Source organism: Helianthus annuus, chromosome 16 (genome assembly GCF_002127325.2).
Source record: "Helianthus annuus cultivar XRQ/B chromosome 16, HanXRQr2.0-SUNRISE, whole genome shotgun sequence".
Lineage (NCBI taxonomy): Eukaryota > Viridiplantae > Streptophyta > Magnoliopsida > Asterales > Asteraceae > Helianthus > Helianthus annuus.
Genome location: NC_035448.2, coordinates 94145250 through 94164237, shown reverse-complemented (window position 1 = coordinate 94164237; position 18988 = coordinate 94145250). Strand labels below are relative to the sequence as shown.

General features: G+C 41.1%; 1 non-coding gene across 1 annotated transcript; it reads left to right on the top strand.

Moving 5' to 3' along the window:
- Nucleotides 1–11941: 11941 nt before the first annotated feature.
- On the top strand, nucleotides 11942–12048 carry LOC118488499. The gene has a single exon (XR_004885038.1). It is a non-coding gene; the product is annotated as a small nucleolar RNA R71 (small nucleolar RNA).
- The last annotated feature ends 6940 nt before the right edge of the window (nucleotides 12049–18988 follow it).

Genomic DNA, 18988 nt, shown 5'->3' with positions numbered 1-18988 from the left:
TTTTCAAGTACTATCTATACATACATTAAGGGTAAGTCTAGCAAAATAAGCCCATCCATTCTATTTTGTGTTGATATTGGCATTTTAAATTTTAAGATGGGCCAAACAAAATTAGTCACTAGGTTAGAATAGGTTGTGAAGTGCTAGATTAAAAAAAAAAAAAAAAAAGTGAGTAGATCAGAATGGGTATGAGATAAAACCCAAATGGGTCAGGATGGATTAAAATCACTTAATTAAATAGTAGGATGAGTTTTAAGATAGGCCTATGATAAGGATTGACTCATTATCCGATCCATATCCAAATAATTTCCAGATCGATCCATATTAAAAAAATATAATAAAAACCACAAAAAATAAAAAAACCAAAAAATTCTGAAAAATAAACAAAATTCTAAAAAATAAAAAAATCAACAAATTCTAAAAAATCAAAAAAATTGTAAAAAATAAAAAAAAATCTAATATTCTAAAAATTCAAAAAATCAAAAAATTCAAACAAATTCTAAAATATAAAAAAATCAAAGAAATCTAAAAAAAAGTCAAAAAAATTCTAACAAATAAAAAAAATTCTAAAAATTCAAAATAATTCAAAACAATTCTAAAATTAAAAAAAAACACATGTGTTAGCTTTTGAGTTTAGTTTAGCTTTTACGGTTAGGTTTTTTGAAGGTTTAGGATTAGGATTAGGTTTTTGGGTGTGGGGGAGGGGGATTTAGGTTTGGGGGGGGGGGGGGGGGGGGAGTTTAGGCTTTGGGAGGGGGGGGGGGGGGTTAGGTTTTTGGCGGGTGTCGGTAGGGGGTGAGTTAGGTGGTTTAAGTTTTTCCGTATCATTGCATATGTGTAGTACAATTTTTTTGGAATTTTTTTATATATAAAAAGTAGCGAAAATTTAAAAAAAATGTAAAAAAAAATAAAAATTTTGGTAAGTTTTTAGGCTTTTTTAGTTAGTTTTTTGGTTTTCACATTTAAAGTAGTTTTTCATGATCCATCCCCTAATATATACATACATATATATATATATATAGGGTAGGGTTCATGCGAGAGAACCACCTTTATTGCGAGAACCAATGTGAACACAAAAAAATACCTAAAAAAATCTAAAAAACACAATTTTTTTAATATTTTTTTTTTAAAATGCTATATTTCGTTACAAAAAAAAAAACTTTTTTTTTCCGAGTAACAGTTATGGATGCACATGTGCATATGTATCATTTCTTGGATAAATTCCGTAATATATTACCAGTAGTAGACAAATGCACTTTCATTTACATTACCATACGCAATACACTACTTTTTTATATTACCAATATTAAAAACGCAAATGTGTATCATTATGTATAACCATAATATAACGTGTTTTGGTACAAAAAGTTTGTGATTTTAAATGATGCAGTAGGCCCCTATATATGTTTTCTAGTTAGTTATATCTAGTGATTGATAGTTTGATTATATTTATCACTTTATGATGTAATATGTTGTTTGGATTGTATAAAAGGGTGTCGATGTACATGTAATAAAGTGAAATATTGGTAATGGTATTGTATTATGGATGGTAGGAGGTAATGATATTGTATTACGCATGGTAGGAGGTAATGGTAGTGTATTATGGATGGTATGATAAACGAAATGGAAAGTGTATTCAAAGTGGTGTACCAAAATACGTTATAACATGTTCATACATATAGATGCACATATGCATTTATAGTTAATGTTATAACAAGTTCATACATATAGATGTACATGTGCATTTCTAATATTGTTAATGTAAAAAGTAGTGTGTTATGAATGGTAGTGTAAATGAAAGTGAAATTGCCTAATAGTAGTAATGTATTACGGAATTTGTCAAAGAAATGACACATATGCACATGTGCATGGATAATTGTTACTTGAAAAGATTTTTTTGGTTTTTTTTAGTGACGGAATATAGCGATTTAAAAAAAATATTAATTTTTTAAGTGGTTTTTTATTTGTAGGGTATTTTTTGGTTGTGTTCACACTGGTTCTCGTGGTTCTCGCAATAAAAGGTGGTTCCTAACGGATTCTTCTCCTATATATATATATATATATATATATAATGATTGGGTTTGGTTTCCTTTACTTTGGTTACATCACGTGGTTGGTAATTGATGATAAAACATTCGGAAACTGATAATCATAATGGTTTACATAATATGTTTTTGTGATCGTAATGGTTAACCTAATACGACATTTGAATTTGGAGGGAAAAATATGTAAAGCACATGGATAGATTATGAGAAGAGTTAATTACTGTTTTCGTCCCTGTGGTTTGTCAAAAATCACTATTTCAGTCCATTAGTTTAAAAATTGTGATTTTAGTCCCTGTGGTTTCACTTTCATAACCATTTCAGTCCACCTTCGTTGACCCCATCCATTTATTCTGTTAAGTACACGTGAATTGACCATAATGCCCTTATTAATAAAAAACAAAAAGATGTCTAAATGAGTTAATTACTGTTTTCGTCCCTGTGGTTTGTCAAAAATCACTATTTCAGTCCATTAGTTTAAAAATCACCATTTCAGTCCCCGTGTTTCACTTTCGTAACCATTTCAGTCCAGTCTCATAACACCGTCTATTTTACCTTTACGTTTTTAACGAAATACCTAAATTACCCTTGTGTTAATTATATATGGACTTATATGATTTTATTATTGGATTTATATGATTTTATTAGTGTATGACATATGGACTTAAATTGGATTGTAGGGTTCGACCCACCATGGCTTTAGTAGAAGTAGAAGTCTGGCACTATTTTTACATATATGGTTCCAAAATTTTAATTTTGAATTTTAGAATGAGAAAATGTCCAGGTAAGCATTATTTTTCAAAGTTATTATGTTAATTGATGTTGCTAGGAAGATATTAATTGGGGTAGGGTAATGGGTCACCGGAAATTAAGAGTGTGGGGTTGTGATGCCGGAGAAGATAACCAGAAACTTTTGTCGGAAATGAGAGCAGGGAGGGAGTGGGGTGGGGTAGGGTAGCGTGGGGTTGTGTTTTAACAAGTGGGTCCTAGAATACAATCTTTTAAATTTCCATGGTTTTTTTATTTAATTAACACAAGGGTAATTTAGGTATTTCATGAAAAACTTAACGGTAAAATCGACAGTGTTAGGAGACTGGACTGAAATGGTTACGAAAGTGAAACCATAGGGACTGAAATAGTGATTTTTGACAAACCACAAGGACGAAAACAATAATTAACTCATTTAGATATCTTTTTGTTTTTTATTAATAAGGGCATTATGGTCAATTCATGTGTACTTAATAGAATAAATGGATGGGGTTAACGGAGGTGGACAGAAATTGTTACGAAGGTGAAACCACAGGGACTGAAATCGCAATTTTAAAACTAATGGATTGAAATAGTGATTTTGACAAACCACAGGGACGAAAATAGTAATTAGCTCTTATGAAAATAAGTATAAACTATAGGGATGCCTATCGAAATAACAAAAGGGCAAATAGTATTTTTGCTGCATATCGGAAACTTCGTTAGTTTGAGGGACTCAAAATGTAGCGAAATGCAAACCACAAGGATTCAAGCGTCCAAAGTTGTGACACTCTGGGTTTTCCCGAGTCAATATCTTGTAATAACATTGTGTGTATATACGTTATTAAATGAAAGTTGCGTGTTATCTTGATGTTCTATGTGATCCTTGCACTAGGTATGTATATGTAGTATATATATAGGTATGTATGTATGTAGTGGGCCGAGACCGCGAAACCCGACTCGAGACCACCCGGTCTCGAGTGAACAGTGAACGGTTGGGCCGTTTGGGCCGCACCTCCTTGAGCCCGTGAATTGGGTTATAAAACCCTCACATAAGCCACACCTTCCTATTCTTTGGACACTCAAACCCCCAAACATTCCCTCACTCTCACACACACTCTCCTTCTCCCTTTCCTCTCATCTTTCTCTCACTAAAACCCTAAGATACCATCACCGTCCTCCTTCTCACCTATTGGACTCAACCGGCAGCAATAGGACTCTCGGAAATCAGCTCATCATCACCATTCGGAAGCTAGTTCATTGATCCTCCATACCCTCAATATCCAGCCGGTATGTGTTTTGTAGTTGTTTAGTCTTTAAGGTGATTTTAGGGTACAACATGATACTACTTGAATGAATGTGTAGCATAATAGGTGTTGTTGTTGTGGATGTTTAAATGATGCAGGATGAGTAAACTGTGAATATGCAACTTGTTGATGAACAATGTGTTTCTTACTAGAAAGTATACGGAAATATTTCTTTGATGATGTTTTGCAAGATTGCTTTAATATCTACTTTAGGTGTTATGATTCTTGTCCATAAAATGCAAGGTTATGAAGGATGAACATATGATGGATATGTGTTGAATGTGTTTGAATGATGATATGAACATTTGAATATGCTGTGTTTGATCCGTTTGAATTGAGAATTGGACAAGAAAACATGTTTGTGCATTTCGGTTGGATAGTACACAATTTCATGAACATGCAATTTCATTGGATAGTACATCAGAGGTTCTAGAAGGATTTCATGTGCACGCAACCGTGTTTGCGAGTCGAGACCTTCGGTTGCGACTCGAGACCAAAACGTGACAACTCGAGACAGACTTCAAGGACTCGAGACCGGCAAGGTCTCGAGTTGAGACTTCATGATCCCGACTCGAGACTGGACTCGAGACCCCTGAGGTTGCGACTCATGCCAACACCACTCGAGACTAGACGATCATAACTCGAGATCTCCTGGTTGCGACTCGAGACCGCGTGTTCTCGAGTCGAGACCACCTTGTCTCGACTGGGCTGCCTACCTTGGTTATTGGGCCACAATGTGTTATGTTTGGACTATGTGTTAACTATTACTGTTTAACCGTGTAATTATTAGAGCAGGCCCAATAACTTAAATGATAACTGCATGCATTCTATGTGTTAGATACATGTAGGATATTCGTGATTACTTGTACCCCCAAACCTGACCTATACTGGTAACCATGTTAGGACGTGGTGACCAGCAAGCTTGACCAAGTAAGCTAATCTGCCGAGCAACCCAAGGTGAGTTCACAACTTAAAGCATGCATTCCCGGTGGATTGGGAAACGGAACTAAAAACAACACTATCCCATTGTGAGGGATACAAACTTGCTTTTCTTCCCTTGTTACTGGGAACAAACTTACTTTTCTCCCCTTGTGTGGGACTCTTAGTTAATTACTGTTTATACGGAATGCAACGGGCAACACTAAATGAAACTCTATCACTTAAGTCCCTACTACTTAATACCGATTAGTCGCCAGGGCCAGGCGAACGGGTTATTAGTTGATAGCGCTATTTAGGTCTTACCAGCCTCACACCGTGCCCGTGTATAGGATCGGGAGTGAACTAATAGACTCTGGCAAATCCGTCAATATGATAGAACATTGACAAACGGGGCACTTTACGGAAACGTACGGTCACATGAAGTATTCGGTATTGGAAAAACAGTTTAGTCACTTACTTATGGGGTAGCTCCCCATGGCATGTATAAACGGATAAATTAACTAGTGAAACAAGTTTTTTTGGTAATTAAAAACTGGACAACTCGTGAACTCGCCAACATTTTTGTTGATACCCTACTGCATGCTTTGCAGGTACCCAGTGACTCAGGAGCTTGCTACTTGGGGATGTGTAGTGGTCGTCTAACCCATGTGTTGGGTTCTAAATAACTTGAACCATGAACTTTGCTTTAAACTGTTTTGCCTATGCTACCGCTACTATGTTACTATTTGAACTTAAAACTTTTGAACTTGATTATGATATTTTCTAACCCTGTGGTTGGTGAATACTACTTTTGCTATTAATTAAATTGCTCATTATAATTGGTGGCTGGATCCTGGTCAGTCACGCCCTCAAGCGGATGATACTCCGCATGTGGGTTTTGGGGGTGTGACAGATTGGTATCAGAGTCATTGGTTATAGTGAACTTGGTTTTAAAAAGGGAATCTTTTTGAGAAAAACCAAACTATAACCCGTGACTCGTGACGACACTACACTCCAAGTGCAGGACTCAACCCCTTTAGACTTTATAGCTCGAACTAGTGTTTACTTGCTTGATTACTTTAAGCTTTTTGTTCGGCTATACGTACTAGTGTGCCTAGTTAGATAGATACACCTCCCTCTTCTACCTCATTCTCGCTGTATTACGACATCACACTCATACTATGTTTTCTGGTTATGAAGACAATGAGTGGACGCGGAAGAGGAAACGTTAACATGACTCAGGCTCAGTTCACTAACCTGATCAACACAGTGGTTGCAGCTTTCGCAGCTCACCCTGGAGGTAAACTCGTTATCTTAGGATGTTTAGATCCTACCGCCGCATCGTCTTTTCACCCCTAAACCTATTTCGCTTCACTTCTCACAACAGGTCAGCATGCGCCTGTGCAACCACGTGTTTTTACTTTCAAGACCTTCATGGATTGCAAGCCTCTCCCTTTCAATGGCACTGAGGGTGCCATAGGTCTTCTGCACTGGATCAAGAAGTTCGAAGCTATATTCGCTGTCTGAGAGTGTCCCCCAGCTAATTGGGTGAAGTTTGCTACTGGTACGCTTGAAGGAAACGTGCTTTCCTGGTGGAAGGCACAAATTCAGATGCTTGGTTTGGAAACTGCTAATGCTACTGCGTGGGAAGATTTCAAGGATATGATCAAAGAAGAGTACTGTCATAGGGATGACATCCACAAACTCGAGAACGAGTACTTTGAGCTTAAGATGGTTGGGTCAGAGATTGAGACCTACACCAAACTGTCCAACGACTATGCTGCTCTTTGCCCAAACATGTCTCGACCTATGTACTGATGTGCGTGTAGTGTAATATATTTTTGATGTATATTTAAGCCCTTTTTACACTTTTAGCCAAGTTTTAAATTTATAAAACACGATATTTACTAACACTAAACACACATGTGGGAAGTGCACCCACCGTGGACGTAGTATAGTGTTGGTAAGATACCGAGATCGTCCAAGGACACAAGAGCTTTTAGTACCAGTTTATCCTCAACGTCTAATCAAATCAAAAAGGTTAGAAAAGGTTTTTAAACTAGAAAAATAAAAACTAACTAAATGCTGAAAAATAAAAACAAAATAAAAACAGATAGACAAGATGAATCACTTGGATCCGACTCGTGTATTAGTATAACCTTTGATTATTTTCGCACTTTTGCACTTGTTTAAGAGATTATCTTAGTTATTGTAGTAGGCCCCTCTTTTGGAGGCGACGTTACCCTCAACCCAGTAGTTTGAGTCAGCAAGGATACAATCCTAAAGGGTTGGATTATTGGAAGAAAATGAATTAAGTTATTAATGCAAATTATGGTAGGCCCCGCTTTTGGCGGTGACGTTACCCTCGGCTAAGTAGTCTGAGTCAGCAGGGATACAGTCCTAAATAGCCGGGTTATAGTATTAATAGTAGTTAACTTATGAAGGGGTCAAAGAGTTTGGATCCCCGCCATCCAATACCTATGGGCATTGAAGGAGATCCTACTAAATTTGACCCAGGTCCCTTGCAGGACCTCTAAACGCTGAACAAGGGCAAGACCCTTACCAAACCGTTCCCTTAACTCCCGACCAGGTAGCCAACATACCTCCATATAGACCGTGGAGATATGAATGGTGAAAATCTTTTATTTTATATAGACAGTAAAATAATGCCAAGACACCACGGACAAACGATAAGGAAAGATCACCTTCAACATAAGTAACTAGTTATTAAAGTCATTAATACAAAACCAAATAAAAAGTGCAAAAGATTAAAAATAAAAAGTATTATACTAAACACTTGTCTTCACCAAGTGATGTAAGAGACTTAGGCAAACATGACCTTGATTGTCAAGAACTCTTACTATCAATCTTGGATCCCGAGACGACTCACACACTCTACGATGGACAATGGATGATGGTGGTGGATGATGGTGTTATGGTGGTGGTGGTGGGTGGTGGATGAAGTGTGAGAGAGGTGGTGTGCCAAGGGATGAGTTGAAGTGAAACCAAGCACTCCTATTTATAGGCTGAACAGAAGGCTGGGCAGGGCCCCGTGTCCGCTGGACACGCCCCCGTGCCCGTCTGACACTCTCTCTCTTCATTAATTGTAATTCGCAATTACAATTAATGCGCCTGCTGTACTTTCGCCACGCCCCCGTGCTCACTGGACACGGCCCCGTGGTGGGCAATAGAAGCTTCTACAGGTTTGTCTTTTCTGCTGCTTCTTGGGCACGGCCCCGTGCTGGCTGAGCACGGGGCGTGTTCAGTCTTCTGTTTTCTCTTCTTTGCTTGGGAGGATGCCGTTGAGGGTTCGGGCAATCTACTTTTGTTCCTTTTCTTGTATTTATGCTAGAATTAGCTGTCTTTTTGCTTCTTTTGTGTATTTGAGCTCATTTCATCCTGAAAATACAAAAGGAAGACAAAAACACTCTTTTTCCAACATTAGTACTTAAAAAGGGTTAGTTTTATGCCTTATTTGATGTAATTTATATGTTGCATTTTACACACATCAAATACCCCCACACTTGAACTTTTGCTTGTCCTCAAGCAAAACTCTTTAAATGTGACTTACACTCCCAAATGGAATGGGTAGAAGAGAATGTTTTTGGCTTGTCATAGAGTGTCGGGAATCCAAGATTTTTTTTTTTGGGTTTTATTTTTATTTATTTACAATCCTATTCATTATGATTTATTTAGAACGTTTCATAAGATAAATTACTTATTAGGGCATAGCATGTCTTTTTAAAATTTCATTTATATACAAGTTCACATACCTCACGGGGGATCACTCAACACTCGGCCGAAGGTGTATTTTTAGTGAATCACTCGAGAGCGGCATGGAACTTATTCCTGCCATAAGCTTGCCAAGCAATCAATCCTCCTCCTTTTTAACTTTATACCTTTGTAGATATCAAGAGGACTTTTTGGGTGAAGGGTTAGGCTTGGGCTAAAGGTGGGTGGTTAGGTTAGTGGTTAGTAAAAGGGCGAAAAGCGTAAAAAGCGTCGGTTTTCGTAAAACACTTTGTTTTTGGTGACTTTTTTCTTTGAAGTATTTCTCCAAACAAGCTTTTGTTTGCATTGCTTTGTTTGTTTTTTCAACTTCATCAAATTTTTTTTTTGTCACACGAAAAAGAACGAGTTTACGAAAAACCGAGCTTGTTACTAAAATAAAGGGTGAAAAATAAAAAGGGTTTTTGGTGGGTGAAAAAGGGTAAAGAAATGAAAGGTTTAGGCTCAAAGGGGTTAACTAGGGGGATTTTGGGTAGGTGGTAAAAAAAATGAAAAATAATGGTGTGGAAAGAAAAATGGTTAGTCCTAATGCCTCCATCATTTACTTACTTGGGTTTAAGTTGGTAAAGACCGGGAATGAATCGTCGTGGCAAGTTCTAGAGTTGTAAGAACCAAGCGGCTATTCACACAAGAAACGAAAAATGAGCATTTAGTCTAAGGATGTAAATTTGTATGCTCAATAAAGGCTCAAAACTCACTTTTGTGGGAAAGGGGTTTTTTTTTTTTTTTTTTTTAATGTGATCAAGTATATATAATCAAATTTTAATTAGACTTGTCATGCCATTTCATAATTTTCTTATGTTGGTTCTTGTTATCACGACGCTCTCGGTTGTAAAATTTGTAAAAATATAACCTTATTAATCTTAGGATTCCTAACTTAAACTTTAGACAAGTACAAAAAAAATGAAAATTTTTGGGGTGTTTAGCGTTCCAATAGAGTTTTGTGTAAGGCTTGTTGTTAGGATTTGCAAAAATTCAAGGTTTTAGCTCCCCCCCACACTTAAATTACACATTGTCCTCAATGTGTCCCAAAAATAAATTTTTAGGTTGTTTGGATGTGTAATGTGGTGTTTAAAAAGCAAAGATTTATGTTACTGGCAGTCTGGACACGGCCCCGTGGGGACCGGACACGGCCCCGTGTTCAGGTGCCAGTAACAGAAATTAAAGAAATGAGACAGAAGCCTGGACACGGGGGCGTGTCTGGTGAACACGGCCCGTGTCCAGTTACCTGAACTGGGCGTTTTTCTGCAGGTGGTTCAGCATGGGGCCGTGTTGGTTGAGCACGGCCTGTGTTGAGCCTTCTGTAATGGAGATTTGTGTCGGGTTGCCTCGTTCTTGTGCATGGGGCCATTTTTCTCGTTCCCTTTTTCATCCTTTACCACTGCGAGTGTGTTTTATTCCTGCAAATTAAAACTAAAAGATTAAACTAAACTAAGGATAGTTCCGCGGAATGCCTCCGTGGTGCGCCACGTTTATAAGGGTCCTTGGCTAGACCCAAGATGAGGTTATATATTTTCTGAGTGGGATGCTTGGCGTCCCATGTTACACCGTTGGAGAGCAGCATCCAAACTTGAATCAATAACCTTCATGTAGTTGACCGGGTCGTCGTCTTCTATTCTCTTCCCAACTCCGAATTTTACTTCATCATCCCCGTACCTCAAGGTGAGTGTTCCGTCATTCATATCTACCACCGCTTGTGCGGTGGCAAGGAATGGTCTCCCTAGTATGAGGGGGACCTCGGTGTCTTCCTCCATATCGAGTATGACAAAGTCGGCTGGATAGACGAATTTGCTTACCTTTACCAAGACATTTTGGATGACACCTTGCGGGAATTTGACGGATCGGTCAGCAAGTTGTATGCTCATTTTTGTAGGACTCGTTGTTCCTAGGCCGAGCCTTTTAAACATTGATGAGGGCATGAGGTTAATGCTAGCCCTAAGGTCGGCTAGTGCATTACGAACGGGGGACTCCCCGATTGAGCAGGGAATCGTGAAGCTTCCGGGATCGATTTTCTTTTGGGGAAGTTTATTAAGTACGAGGGCAGAGCATTCTTCGCCTAAGTTAACTAATTGCAAAGTTTCAATTTTCTTTTTATGAGTGAGGAAGTCCCTCATGAATTTAGAGTACTTGGGCATTTGGGTTAGGACATCAATAAAAGGAATATTGACATGCAATTGTTTTAATAGACTTTCGAACTTTGCAAATTGCTCATTGGTCTTTTGACGAATTAACCTACCGGGGTACGGGACTCGAGGAGCCTTGGTAGGTTCTGGTGACGGAGGGGAGTTCTTCTCCTGCAGAGGCAGGGGTAGCGTTTCTTCTGTCGGTGGTGGCGCTTCTGCAGGCCCTACGGTGCGGTTTCGTAGCGTGATGAGATGAACTTGCGCTTTTGGGTTTGTTTCGGTATTGCTAGGTAATGTGCCTTGTGGTCTCTCGGCAAAATTTTGAGCTATTTGATTTAATTGTTTTTCTATGTTTTGAATACTAGCTTGTTGATTTCTAAAATTTGATTCTAATTGTAGAAATCTTTCCGAGTTTTTCTTTTCAGTGTCTGAGATGAGGCGAGATACAGTATCTTCAAGCCTTTCTCGTCCACTTTGTTGTTGAGTGAAATTTTGTGACTCATTTCTTGGTTGTTGAAAGTTTGTTCGTTGGGTTTGTTGGTTACTACTATTGCCGGGTTCTCTCCAACCAAGGTTTGGGTGGTTTCGCCATCCTTGGTTGTAGGTGCCCGTTGGATGACCCGACGGCCTAGGTCTATTATCAATGTAGCTTACCGATTCTTGTTGATCGTCCGTTTCTTTCATACAACTCCAATTTTCATGTGGCCCACCACACCCTTCACAAGCCATAACCGAGACTGTTTTTGTCATTTCTAATTTTTTTATTTTTGAAGAAAGGGCCTCGATTTGGGCTTGTAAAGAAGTGCTTTCATCAACCTTATGGGCGCCCGGGGCAATGGATTTATTGCCTCGGGGGGTGTGCCATTGAAAATTGGTTTGAGCAATTTCCTCAATTTGGTTATATATTTCATGCGGGCGGCGATTACCTAAAAGTCCCCCGGAGCTAAAATCAAGCGTCTGCCTTGTGTGTGGCAACAGTCCATTATAGAAAGTGGATACTTGTTGCCATATCGCAAGGCCATGATGTGGACACTTGCGTAATAGTTCCTTGAACCTTTCCCAAGTTTCATATAAGGATTCCCCGTCCTCTTGTGAATATGTATTAATTTCAGTCATTAATTTAGCCGTTTTAGCGGGAGGGAAATACTTATATAGAAATTTTTGGGCTAGTTCATCCCAGGTGTTTACCGATCCAGCTGGGAGGGCGTTGAGCCAAGCTTTCGCTCGGTCTTTTAGTGAGAAAGGAAACATTCGGAGGCGGATGGCGTCATTTGATGCTCCATTGATCCGAAAGGTATCACATATTTCTAAGAAATTAGTAATATGTAGATGGGGATCCTCGTCCGCAAGCCCATGAAAGGTTGCGGAGTTTTGGAGCATTTGTATCAAATGCGGCCGAAGTTCGAAGTTATTAGCTTCAACATTCGGAGCATTGATAGCGGCGCCTAGGTTACCTACAGTGGGTCGTAGATAATCCATGAGGGTACGTTGGTCCGCCATTGGAGGTGGATCACCCGAAACTTTCTCTTGGTTTTTAGCTTTTAATCTTTTTCTGAGAAAGCGTTCGGGTTCTTCTAGAGGTTCTTTTATGTCCTTATTAGAACTGGAGCTCATACACTAGGTAGGATTGGCGTCTGGTTCCAAGTCTTGCAATAAAAACAGAAAAGAATGCTGGTCAGAAGGTTCACCACGGCCCCGTGTTCAGCGAACACGGCCCGTGGTCGGAGTTACAGTGATTGTTTTCCAGATCCCAGTTACTAGAAAGTTGGACACGACCCCGTGTTGCACCGACACGGCCCCGTGGTCAGCCTTCTGTAACTTGGAAAACTAAAAACTGCCAGTAACGATGCTGGGCACGGCCCGTGTCCGACCAGGCACGGCCCGTGCTGAGCTCTGCAGAAGCTGAAAAACTAAGAAAATCCTAAAAAATTAAAAAGAAAAATAAAAATATGATTAGGCCGTTGATTCCTAACTTTCTTAAAATCCTTGTGTCCCCGGCAATGGCGCCAAAAACTTGATGTGCGTGTAGTGTAATATATTTTTGATGTATATTTAAGCCCTTTTTACACTTTTAGCCAAGTTTTAAATTTATAAAACACGATATTTACTAACACTAAACACACATGTGGGCAAGTGCACCCATCGTGGACGTAGTATAGTGTTGGTAAGATACAAGGTCGTCGAAGGACACAAGAGCTTTTAGTACCGGTTTATCCTCAACGTCTAATCAAATCAAAAAGGTTAGAAAAAGTTTTTAAACTAGAAAAATAAAAACTAACTAAATGCTGAAAAATAAAAATAAAATAAAAACAGATAGACAAGATGAATCACTTGGATCCGACTCGTGTATTAGTATAACCTTTGATTATTTTCGCACTTTTGCACTTGTTTAAGAGATTATCTTAGTTATTGTAGTAGGCCCCTCTTTTGGAGGCGATGTTACCCTCAACCCAGTAGTTTGAGTCAGCAAGGATACAATCCTAAAGGGTTGGATTATTGGAAGATAATGAATTAAGTTATTAATGCAAATTATGGTAGGTCCCGCTTTTGGCGGTGACGTTACCCTCGGCTAAGTAGTCTGAGTCAGCAGGGATACAGTCCTAAATAGCCGGGTTATAGTATTAATAGTAGTTAACTTATGAGGGGGTCAAAGAGTTTGGATCCCCGCCATCCAATACCTATGGGCATTGAAGGAGATCCTACTAAATTTGACCCAGGTCCCTTGCAGGACCTCTAAACGCTGAACAAGGGCAAGACCCTTACCAAACCGTTCCCTTAACCCCCGACCAGGTAGCCAACATACCTCCATATAGACCGTGGAGATATGAATGGTGAAAATCTTTTATTTTATATAGACAGTAAAATAATGCCAAGACACCACGGACAAACGATAAGGAAAGATCACCTTCAACATAAGTAACTAGTTATTAAAGTCATTAATACAAAACCAAATAAAAAGTGCAAAAGATTAAAAATAAAAAGTATTATACTAAACACTTGTCTTCACCAAGTGATGTAAGAGACTTAGGCAAACATGGCCTTGATTGTCAAGAACTCTTACTATCAATCTTGGATCCCGAGACGACTCACACACTCTACGATGGACAATGGATGATGGTGGTGGATGATGGTGTTATGGTGGTGGTGGGTGGTGGATGAAGTGTGAGAGAGGTGGTGTGCCAAGGGATGAGTTGAAGTGAAACCAAGCACTCCTATTTATAGGCTGAACAGAAGGCTGGGCAGGGCCCCGTGTCCGCTGGACACGCCCCCGTGCCCGTCTGACACTCTCTCTCTTCATTAATTGTAATTCGCAATTACAATTAATGCGCCTGCTGTACTTTCGCCACGCCCCCGTGCTCACTGGACACGGCCCCGTGGTGGGCAATAGAAGCTTCTACAGGTTTGTCTTTTCTGCTGCTTCTTGGGCACGGCCCCGTGCTGGCTGAGCACGGGGCGTGTTCAGTCTTCTGTTTTCTCTTCTTTGCTTGGGAGGATGCCGTTGAGGGTTTGGGCAATCTACTTTTGTTCCTTTTCTTGTATTTATGCTAGAATTAGCTGTCTTTTGCTTCTTTTATGTATTTGAGCTCATTTCATCCTGAAAATACAAAAGGAAGACAAAAACACTATTTTTCCAACATTAGTACTTAAAAAGGGTTAGTTTTATGCCTTATTTGATGTAATTATATGTTGCATTTTACACACATCAGTACCGAAGGATCGAATTGTACATCAAGGGTTTGGCCCCAGAAATTCGAAGCCATGTGACCTCAGCCAACCTTAACACCATCCAGCCAGTCGTTCGTCTTGCTCACAAACTCACTGATCAGGCTGTGGAGCAGGGCAAGTTACCCAAAAGGATCGGTGCTACTAATGGAACTTCTGGTGAAACTTTTGGTGATAACAAACGCAAGTGGGAAGGAAACCAAGGCAAGGATGCTAACCCCACTCAGGCCCCGACTCAGCAAAGGAAAACTGAAAACAACAAAGGCCCGCAGCAACAGGGTGGCTATCGAGGGAACCACCCCAAGTGTAACAAGTGTAACCGACATCACAGCGGGCCATGTGGCAAAAGTCAGTGTCAGCGATGCAACAAGATGGGGCATGAAGCCAAAGATTGTAGGAGTCAGTTCCCGGCTAGGCAGAATCAGCAACAACCTCAACAACAAAAGCAGCATGGAAATAATCGTGGGTGCTACAAATGTGGAGCAATGGGGCACCTGCGAAGGGATTGCCCTGAACTAAACCAGAATCGCAACAACAACCAGGGAGCTGGGAACAACGATCAAAACAACAACAATGCTGGGAATGGTGCAAGAGGAAGAGCTTTTGTGATTGGAGCTGGAGAAGCAAGGAATGACCCCAACGTTGTGGCGGGTAAGTTCCTACTCGATGATCGTTATGTTTCTGTATTGTTTGATTCCGGAGCCGATGCTAGTTATGTATCCCTACGTATTAGTAAGAAACTTAAGCACCCGCCTGCGTTATTAAGTTCTAAGCATATCGTCGAGTTAGCTAATGGTAGAAACATCGAGGCCTCACATGTGATCCACGACTGCAAGCTAGTATTGTTTGGTCAGACGTTTAGTATCGATCTTTTCCCTGTCAATCTTGGAAGCTTCGATGTCGTCATTGGTATGGATTGGTTATCCAAACATCGCGCTGAAATCCTCTGTCAAGAGAAAATGGTTCGCATCCCCCGCCGTTCTGGCAAACCCCTCATCGTTCAAGGTGACAAAGGCGGAGAAGTCACAGGCATCATCTCATTCTTAAAAGCCAGAAGTGTTTACGAAAGGGGCACGCCGCCATCTTAGCACTTGTCACCGACACACAGGAGAAGGAAAAGAGGATTGAAGATTTTCCAGTGGTACGCGACTACCCCGAGGTATTTCCTGAAGAACTACCTGGACTCCCTCCCCATCGTCAGGTTGAATTCCAAATCGAGTTAGCTCCCGGAGCCGCACCTATAGCTCGTGCGCCTTATCGACTAGCCCCCGCAGAACTAAAGGAACTTTCTACGCAACTACAAGAACTATTGGATAAAGGATTTATCCGCCCTAGTTCGTCACTCTGGGGAGCACCAGTACTCTTTGTTAAGAAGAAGGATGGCACATTCCGAATGTGCATCAACTACCGTGAGCTAAACAAAGTTACCATCAAGAATCGCTACCCCCTCCCGCGCATCGACGATCTGTTCGATCAGTTGCAAGGATCGAGCTACTACTCTAAGATTGACCTGCGATCAGGTTATCATCAGCTGAGAGTCCGTGATGAAGACATCTCCAAAACTGCCTTCAGAACTCGTTATGGTCATTACGAATTCCTTGTCATGCCCTTTGGAATGACCAACGCGCCTGCGGTGTTCATGGATCTCATGAACCGAGTGTGCAAGCCTTACCTCGACAAATTCGTAATTGTGTTTATCGATGATCTACTCGAAAAGTCAAGAAGAGCATGAACAGCACTTACGCCTTATTCTCGAACTCCTTCGCAATGAGCAACTATACGCCAAGTTCTCGAAATGTGACTTCTGGCTTCGAGAAGTCCATTTTCTTGGACACGTGGTCAATAAGGACGGAATTCACGTCGACCCAGCTAAGAATGACTCTATAAAGAATTGGCCTACACCTAAAACTCCGACCGAAGTTCGTCAATTCTTGGGATTGGCAGGATACTATCGCAGATTCATCAAGGGATTCTCAAAGATTGCTCAACCTCTCACGACACTCACCCAGAAGGGTATTGCTTACAAGTGGAATCAAGCTCAGGAATCGGCTTTTCAGAAGCTAAAGGATAACCTCTGTAGTGCTCCTATTCTCTCGTTACCTGAAGGTACCGACGACTTCGTAGTTTATTGCGATGCGTCTATTCATGGGCTCGGTTGCGTGTTGATGCAACGCGAAAAGGTTATTGCCTACGCTTCTCGACAACTTAAGACTCACGAAAGGAACTACACTACGCACGACTTGGAACTGGGAGCAGTGGTTTTTGCTCTTAAGATATGGAGACATTACCTGTACGGTACCAAGTGCACTATTTACACCGATCACAGGAGTCTCAAGCATATCTTCAAGCAAAAGGAATTAAACATGCAACAACGTCGGTGGGTCGAACTCTTGAATGATTACGAATGCGCAATCAAGTACCATCCGGGCAAGGCTAATGTCGTGGCAGACGCCCTCAGCCGAAAGGACACTACCCCCAAACGCGTGCGAGCGTTACAGCTTACCATCCAGTCTAACCTCCCTACTCAGATTCGAAATGCTTAGATTGAAACATTGAAACCGGGGAACATCAGGGCTGAATCCCTGCGAGGATCGAGACAGCGGCTAGAACGAAAAGAAGACGACGCTTACTATGTGACAGGGCGCATTTGGGTGCCACTCTATGGAGACCTACGTGAGCTCGTGATGGACGAAGCCCATAAGTCCCGTTACTCAGTACATCCGGGTTCGGATAAGATGTACCACAACTTAAGGACTACGTATTAGTGGCCTGGCATGAAAGCCCACATAGCAACATATGTCAGCAAATGTTTGACTTGCGCAAGAGTCAAGACTGAGTATCAGAAACCAGCAGGCCTACTCCAGCAACCAGAAATCCCAAAATGGAAATGGGAGCAAATTTCCATGGATTTCGTTACTGGCCTACCTAGATCCCAACGCGGGAATGACACTATTTGGGTGATAGTTGACCGATTGACCAAGTCTGCACACTTTTTGGCTATTAAGGAAACAGATAAGTTTTCCACCTTGGCAGACGTGTACTTAAAGGAAGTGGTTTCGGGGCACGGGGTGCCAACCTCCATTATTTCCGATCGAGACGCACGTTTTACTTCGGAGTTGTGGCAAGCTATGCACAAATCCTTTGGCTCACGTTTAGACATGAGCACCGCCTATCACCCACAAACGGATGGGCAGTCCGAACGCACCATCTAAACCCTGGAAGACATGCTTAAGGCATGTGTGATCGATTTTGGCAAGAATTGGGAGAAGCACCTACCGCTAGTAGAATTCTCGTATAATAACAGCTACCACACTAGCATTCAGGCAGCACCTTTTGAGGCATTGTACGGTCGTAAATGCCGATCACCTCTTTGTTGGGCGGAAGTCGGTGACAGCCAGATCACAGGCCCAGAACTGGTGGTAGACACAACGGAAAAGATTGCCCAGATCAGACAACGCATGGCGGCAGCTCGTGACCGTCAGAAAAGTTACGCAGATAAGCGTAGGAAACCACTAGAATTCCAGGTCGATGACCGGGTTCTACTTAAAGTCTCACCCTAGAAGGGTGTGGTTCGCTTTGGTAACGGGGCAAACTTAATCCGCGGTATGTCGGACCATTCGAAATTACCGAGAAAATCGGTAAGGTGGCTTATAGATTGAATCTGCCTGAAGAAATGAGTGCGGTGCACAACGTATTTCACGTATCTAATCTGAAGAAGTGTCTGTCAGATGAAACGCTCGTAATTCCTTTCAAGGAACTCACTATTGATGAACAGCTACACTTTACTGAGGAATCGATTGAGATCACGGATCGAGAGATCAACACCCTCAAACGTAGCCAGATACCTCTCATGTTAGTTCGTTGGAACTCGCGACGTGGCCAGAGTTTACCTGGGAGCGGGAAGACCAGATGAAGCACAAGTATCCCCAGTTGTTCCCAAATGAAACCCCCAGCACTGAAGCTACAACCGAATTTCGGGACGAAATTCCAAACTAACGGGGGGATGATGTGACACCCCGTTGAAACGTTCTCGCTAGCTTGACAGTGGCTGCCTCAACTTTCGGGATGAAAGTTCTTAAAACTTGGGGATAATGTGACACTCTGGGTTTTCCCGAGTCAATATCTTGTAATAACATTGTGTGTATATACGTTATTAAATGAAAGTTGCGTGTTATCTTGATGTTCTATGTGATCCTTGAACTAGGTATGTATATGTAGTATATATATAGGTATGTATGTATATAGTGGGCCGAGACCGCGAAACCCGACTTGAGACCACCCGGTCTCGAGTGAACAGTGAACGGTTGGGCCGTTTGGGCCACACCTCCTTGAGCCCGTG